Genomic DNA, 5,877 nt, shown 5'->3' on the forward strand with positions numbered 1-5,877 from the left:
GAAAGAGTACCCGGCCTTGACCTCAAAAGAGGCTACGACCACTTATTACAAAGCTTGCAGCTCATCCGTCTGCGAACACAATGACAAAAGTAAGCAAAAGGCGACAAAGCCAACCCAAAAGTTCGATGAAGACGCTTATTGAGTACCAATCCTATTACTAAACCTCCATCCATAATTGGCAAATAACTGCATGACCAAGACCTCTATGGTTTCACATGCCTTATGTACTGCCTCCTTGTCTTCGTCACGCCTTTGTAGTTGTGCCCAGAATCTGAGCCAATGGGTTCCTCGATACAGTACCTGTAAATAAGTTTTAGTTGGAGATTTGTCAAAAAACCACATCATTCCTACTAAGCCAAATGGCCCAACACAAAGCAGATGCTCCTACTAACAGCTGTCTTTTTAATTTAGTTCCAACCCCTCTAAGCCAATTACCAAACATATGAGTAATGCTACGAGGCGGATTTAAATCAAAGGCAAAATGTACGTCTCTCCATAGGAACTTGGCTACATGACAATCAATAAAGAGGTGTTGAATAGTTTCATCACTAAAACAAAAGCAACACTGTTTGTTACCATTCCAATTCCGTCTTGCTAGATTGTCTTTAGTAAGAATAACACCTCTCTTTAAGTACCACATAAATTCCAATTCCGTCTGAGTCATTGGGAGTGTCATTCCCAATGGAGTTCTTGTCCTCTTGAGTGAATGGGCAACATTTGCCCGAGTGTCCAGTATTGCCACATTTCTCACATGCCATCTGAGACTCAGTAATCTGGTTGACCTCCTGGTGCGGAGATTCCAGCTTTTCCATGAGAAGATCCATCTTGGCTGCCAGCATATTGACACTGTCAATTTCATGTATTCCTTCTGCATGGGCCGGCTGCCTATCTTCCTTCCAACTCTGGTTGGATGCAATCTTGTTGATGAGCACTCTAGCTCTTGCAACATCGAGAGAGAAGAATGCTCCTCCCACTGCTGCGTCAATGTGATCTTGCAATCGCTGGTTCAGGCCATGGAAGAAGTTCTGAATGATAAGCCATTCTTCGATGCCATGGTGTGGGCATGTTGTAATGTATTCCTGAAGATGTTCCCAGGCTTCCGGGACTGTTTCGTCCTGGAGTTGTTGAAAGCAGGAAATCCTACTCCGAAGGGTGTTGGTTTTGCCCACCGGAAAGTACTTGACCAGAAAAGCATTGGAGCACGTATCCCAAGTGTCAAATCCTTCCTTTCAGGTGTAAAACCACGTCTTTGCTTTCCCAAACAAAGAGAATGGGAATAGCCAAAGACGAATATTATCCATCATAGTGCCTTTTGGGTTGATTATGCTGCTCACTTCTAGAAAATTCTACAAATGAGCATTGGTGTCCTCTGATGCCTTTCCGCAGAAGGGACTTGCTTGGACCATGTTGACAAGACCAGTATTTATCTCACTACCATCAGTGCTTTGGTCATTCGTCAGTCCAGTAGGGATATGTCTATTGGACGGGGCTGAGAATTGACGGAGTGTCTTCTGAGCCATGGGTATTGAAGCTGGTGTTGTCAAACTTTGATCCTAAGAAAAATTCCTTCTGGTAGGACGACTATGCGTTAAACAATTCACCCAATTCTTTCTGGATCTGAGTTGAAGTGATATGATAGATCGAAACTGGTCCGGCACTGCTCTGTAGAAATCACAAAGATACCTAGAGCAATGGTAATCCCGCTAAAATTAGCGGTGATAAATTAGTAAATTTTATCAAACTATTCGACAATATCTTTAGCCTATCGCTTCCCCGGCAACGGCGCCAGAAATGCTTATTGGCATGGAAAGACTCCTAACGCACTTCTATACTATCGAGCCAGCTGTTGGTACTTTGTAACGTCACGAATAAAATCCGCAAGAGCACGGATACTGTTGTAGCTTTCACCCAAGAGTATTCTAGGGTATCGTATCCACTGGGGAACGTGAGTACACTATCTATGGGTTCAGGCTCATCCAAGGACACACACGCCGGTGTAGGAGGGATAGAAAAAAGAGGACTTTCTAAGATCTAGAATCTATATTTAGAAGAAGAGATCACGTCGCCGTTATGCTTCAAGCTACTAGTTTCGACCGGCTTATACAAGCCAATAGCTCCAATAATAATGCTCTATCCAATATCTGAACGTGGAGGATTACTAGGGCTCGAATAGGGCTGTCACCACCTGCTGGCTAACTCTACAAACTATGGGACTATCAGACAACTGAGTGGTATAGTCTGGCCTGGATACCACATCTACGCTATTCCCTACTAACCTTAGTCTGGCCAAGACTTGCCTTTTCTATCCGGGGTCTTAAGCTAAGATCAAATGCTACTCTCTAAGCATACACTCAACTTATATAAGGCAGATATAATAACTTGCAACAAAACTCTAATTCTAAATAAGAAAGACTCGAACACTTACAACCGAATAAGCATCCGTTGAGGTACAAGCGGAGAAGAGTGCCGACAAACCCGGCACTTCCCCAGACTCCTCCTCACTCTCTTGTAGATGTACAAATTGGAGAAGAGCACCATTATCGGCGCCCCTCCTTAGTACCTCTACCCTCTCTCCTACACTAAACACAAGCTAAGAGGCTCCTCACTTGGTGGTGAGTGATGTCTCATTTTGGAGCCCCTCCCCTCATATATATAGGGGGAACCACCGGCAAATTCGCCCAAAAATCGACCCAAACCACCATGGAGCACCAACTATACTTCCCCATGTGTCATCTGCAAGTCGGTAGGGCCTGTGGGCCGTCACCACATGGTCGGCTGACCATGTTCGTCGGCCGATCGTGGGCCGAGCCCATTCGGCCCGGTTCTTGGTCTGAAGGCTGCTAGGTGGGTTCTCATGTTATGTATGTGGGTCATGGCTTGTCTTGAGTTAGTTCGGTAGATCTGGTGGGCCCGAAGATCCTCGTGAACGCGTTTGATTCGCGGAGAGATTGTTGCCTCGGATCAATGATGTGTCACCTTGCTTTTGGGCTGCATTCTCCTCTCATTTCCAAGCATAAATATCCAGCACATAAATGTACACCAACACTTTGTGGAATTTGTTAGCAATAACTCCTACTACTAGTCTTGACGCCCGTCTTTCATACGCTCATGCAGGAGCTGATAGCTTGATCTGATGGCCGGGTTTGTATCTTGACGCTTGAAGCCTGTTTTACCTGAATTTCTGCCCGAATTCCAATATAGCAATATTTCTAAAAGGAAATGTGGAATTGGCTCTTTCTGGATAACATAAGCAGTTAAGAGACTATATTCTCACGATTTCAGGCTCAAGATGACGCTTGAAATGAGTCTTTAGCGAGCATCAACAAGATCTCTCACACTTAGTTCTTTGCTCCTCCTCGAGTAAAGGCAAAAACTAAGGCGGACCCGACTGTAATATCTCAATTGTTCATATAATTTTTATTTCTTATTTCAAGTCGAGAAAGATTAGGGAGTTGATTAAAAGTTGACTTTTTGAATCGTTGGTCGTATGAAAGATCGGAGACCGTGGCTGCGTAGATCTCGTCGAAACGAATCCGTTTTACTACTCACACGCCTAGTTTGGATAACGGGGGAATTGGTGGCAAGTCGATAAATCTAGACCGTTGGATGTGGCTTAGGTTTTCTGTTTCACAATGTTTTTCCATGACTCCAATTCCTGCGCCGCCACCTCCTGATTCCATTGCTGCCCCCATCTATTCCGCCTTGCCGTTGCCTCTCCTAGCCCTAGTGCCGTCGCCCTTGTTTCTCCCTTTGGTGCTGGTGCGAGTAATCTTGTCAGGCTGTCTTCCGGTGGCTCCTGACTCCATCATCCCCAGTGCACCTCGCAAGTGGTAAGTCATTGCTGGCATCTGAGTGGTGTGCTGCAGCATGTGGGGAGGTTGAATTACCATGGTGTTGCAGTTGCTTGAACCAGGGAATCTACGGGACAGAGGAGAAAGGACAAGCAGAGAGGAAGGGGAGTCTGAATATTTTTTCAAGCTCGTCAAGTTCTCTTCAAATCTGAGTTCTTCCCTACAAGGTTAGCCTTCAATTAGTCACTCGATGCCTCTAGCAAGGACTGAATGGATATAATTAGCCAAAGATTTTGCTTCGTACCGATCGATTTCTGTTGCAGGGGCTTTTAAGTTTAAAACTGGTATTAAGGCGTCCAAAATTTCAACATCTCAACAATACAAAAGTTGTAGGTTTCGTCGATATCTTTCCAATGGCGCTGGTTTCATTCAATTCCGATTAGCGGTTTATGAGATATCATCGAAACTGTGTCGCTGTTCCCTTTAGAAAAGTTGTGCGCAGAAACTGTTTATCTATTTTCGACTTATTCAGAAGCTGAATTTCCCCTGCGCCCTGTAACAAAAGTTGTAGAAAATTTTCTGTAGATGTTCAAGATGTATTTATTGACTGCATTTGGTTAAGTGAATCAAAAGTTATGGGCCAAACAGCGAGTAACTCAGAGAATTAGTTGAATTTTCAGAACTTGTGAGAGTTAAGGTTTTAGGCTTTTAGCTCCGGATTTCTTCCGGTATATAGGCTTTTGGTCGATATGAACTGGTTCGTGAGAGTGGTTTATTCCACAGGTTCGATAAACTATAGCAGCGAGGGCGTGGCGCCGGGTTCTCAACAAGGTTAAGGCAAGTGCACGACCAACTTGTTTGTTGGCAAGTTGCTTGCAATTTCTTTTCTTATGTTATCCGATTGCTTTATCAAGTGTTTATGATATCCAAAATCATGATCTGTTCATGTTTTCTGATCCATGATTCCAGTTTCAAGATATTCTTTTAAATTCCATTCATGTTCCGGTGTATTCGGATGTGCAATTTGGTTCTTTTATTCATGTTCCTGTGAGTAAGTGCTGGACCCACTTGCTCGGCTTTACCGGTAAATGCTAAGGATGTTTCAAGTTGGGTCCGTTTCAGACGGAAACTACTATTTCATTGGTGTTCATTCACTCATGTTTCATGGATCGTTGTTGCTATGTTATTTCCAGTTCTAGTTGTGCTTGTTGAGTATTCTTACTCACCCTTGTGTTTAATTGGTTTTTAGGTACCAAATGATTGCGGCATGCATGGGAAGTGGGAGTAGCACTTTCTGCAAGAGATTACACACACTTTTTTACATTTTTAGTTGATATTGTCGATTCCTAGAGTATAAATGGTTAAACTTGGCTGCCTTATTCTTTCTATGGTTGAGACGAACTTAGTTGGTCGGGTCAACTTATTTCTTTTGGTGTTGGATTGGGATGTGATGTTTATTCATCATTCATATGCTATTTCGATAATTCTTCATATAAACTGCTTATCCAGTATGACCTATTTATAGGGAGACTCTGTCGAATTTCTGTTGAATCTATATACTTGTGTTTTTATTACGTTTTTGGTAGCCTCCGAGTTTGGAATAAATCTGGGGTTAGTCCACATATGGAATTCAGCTCAACGACTTACCCATTTGGAATTGATGAATTTCCTGCATAGGTTAGTCCACATATGCAACTAATATCTATAAGAGTATTAACTCTGAGGTTCACCAATCAAACTTGATACCATGTCAGTTTGACCAAAGAAAACATTTTGACCCAAACATGATGCTTGGTTTAAGAGGCCTATGAATGTGTTATGCATCACACATTCAAACCGGAGCACACAAGAACAGATAAAGAAAACATGACTGAGCTTTATTCAAAGGGAGATAATCATGAGCACGAACCTGGTGATCCTCGGGCGACCTCCCGGAAGGGCTTTGTTTAATTTTAAAAGCAGGACATTGAAAGCACTTACCATGGTGTCTTGTTGACGAAGACTCAATGTTGTCACCATGGAAATTCCTCTCATATTTTTTTCTCTTTTTTTTATGGAGCAAGAAGCAAGAACCAACACCATTTCC

At 43.1% G+C, this 5,877-nt stretch overlaps 1 long non-coding RNA gene and 1 other non-coding gene across 3 annotated transcripts; both read left to right on the top strand.

Annotated features, from left to right (window-relative positions):
* Positions 1–1,047: 1,047 nt before the first annotated feature.
* LOC120696421 lies at positions 1,048–1,154 on the top strand. Its single transcript, XR_005684191.1, has one exon. It is a non-coding gene; the product is annotated as a small nucleolar RNA R71 (small nucleolar RNA).
* A 2,503-nt stretch (positions 1,155–3,657) lies between these two features.
* LOC120672945 lies at positions 3,658–5,342 on the top strand. 2 transcript variants are annotated; one of them, XR_005674428.1, is made up of 3 exons: positions 3,658–3,830; positions 3,901–4,018; positions 4,575–5,342. It is a non-coding gene; the product is annotated as an uncharacterized LOC120672945 (long non-coding RNA). The 2 variants fall into 2 exon arrangements; XR_005674426.1 differs by having other exon boundaries at positions 3,901–5,342.
* Positions 5,343–5,877: the final 535 nt, after the last annotated feature.

The sequence above is a fragment of the Panicum virgatum genome, chromosome 2K (genome assembly GCF_016808335.1).
Source record: "Panicum virgatum strain AP13 chromosome 2K, P.virgatum_v5, whole genome shotgun sequence".
In the NCBI taxonomy this organism is placed as follows: domain Eukaryota; kingdom Viridiplantae; phylum Streptophyta; class Magnoliopsida; order Poales; family Poaceae; genus Panicum; species Panicum virgatum.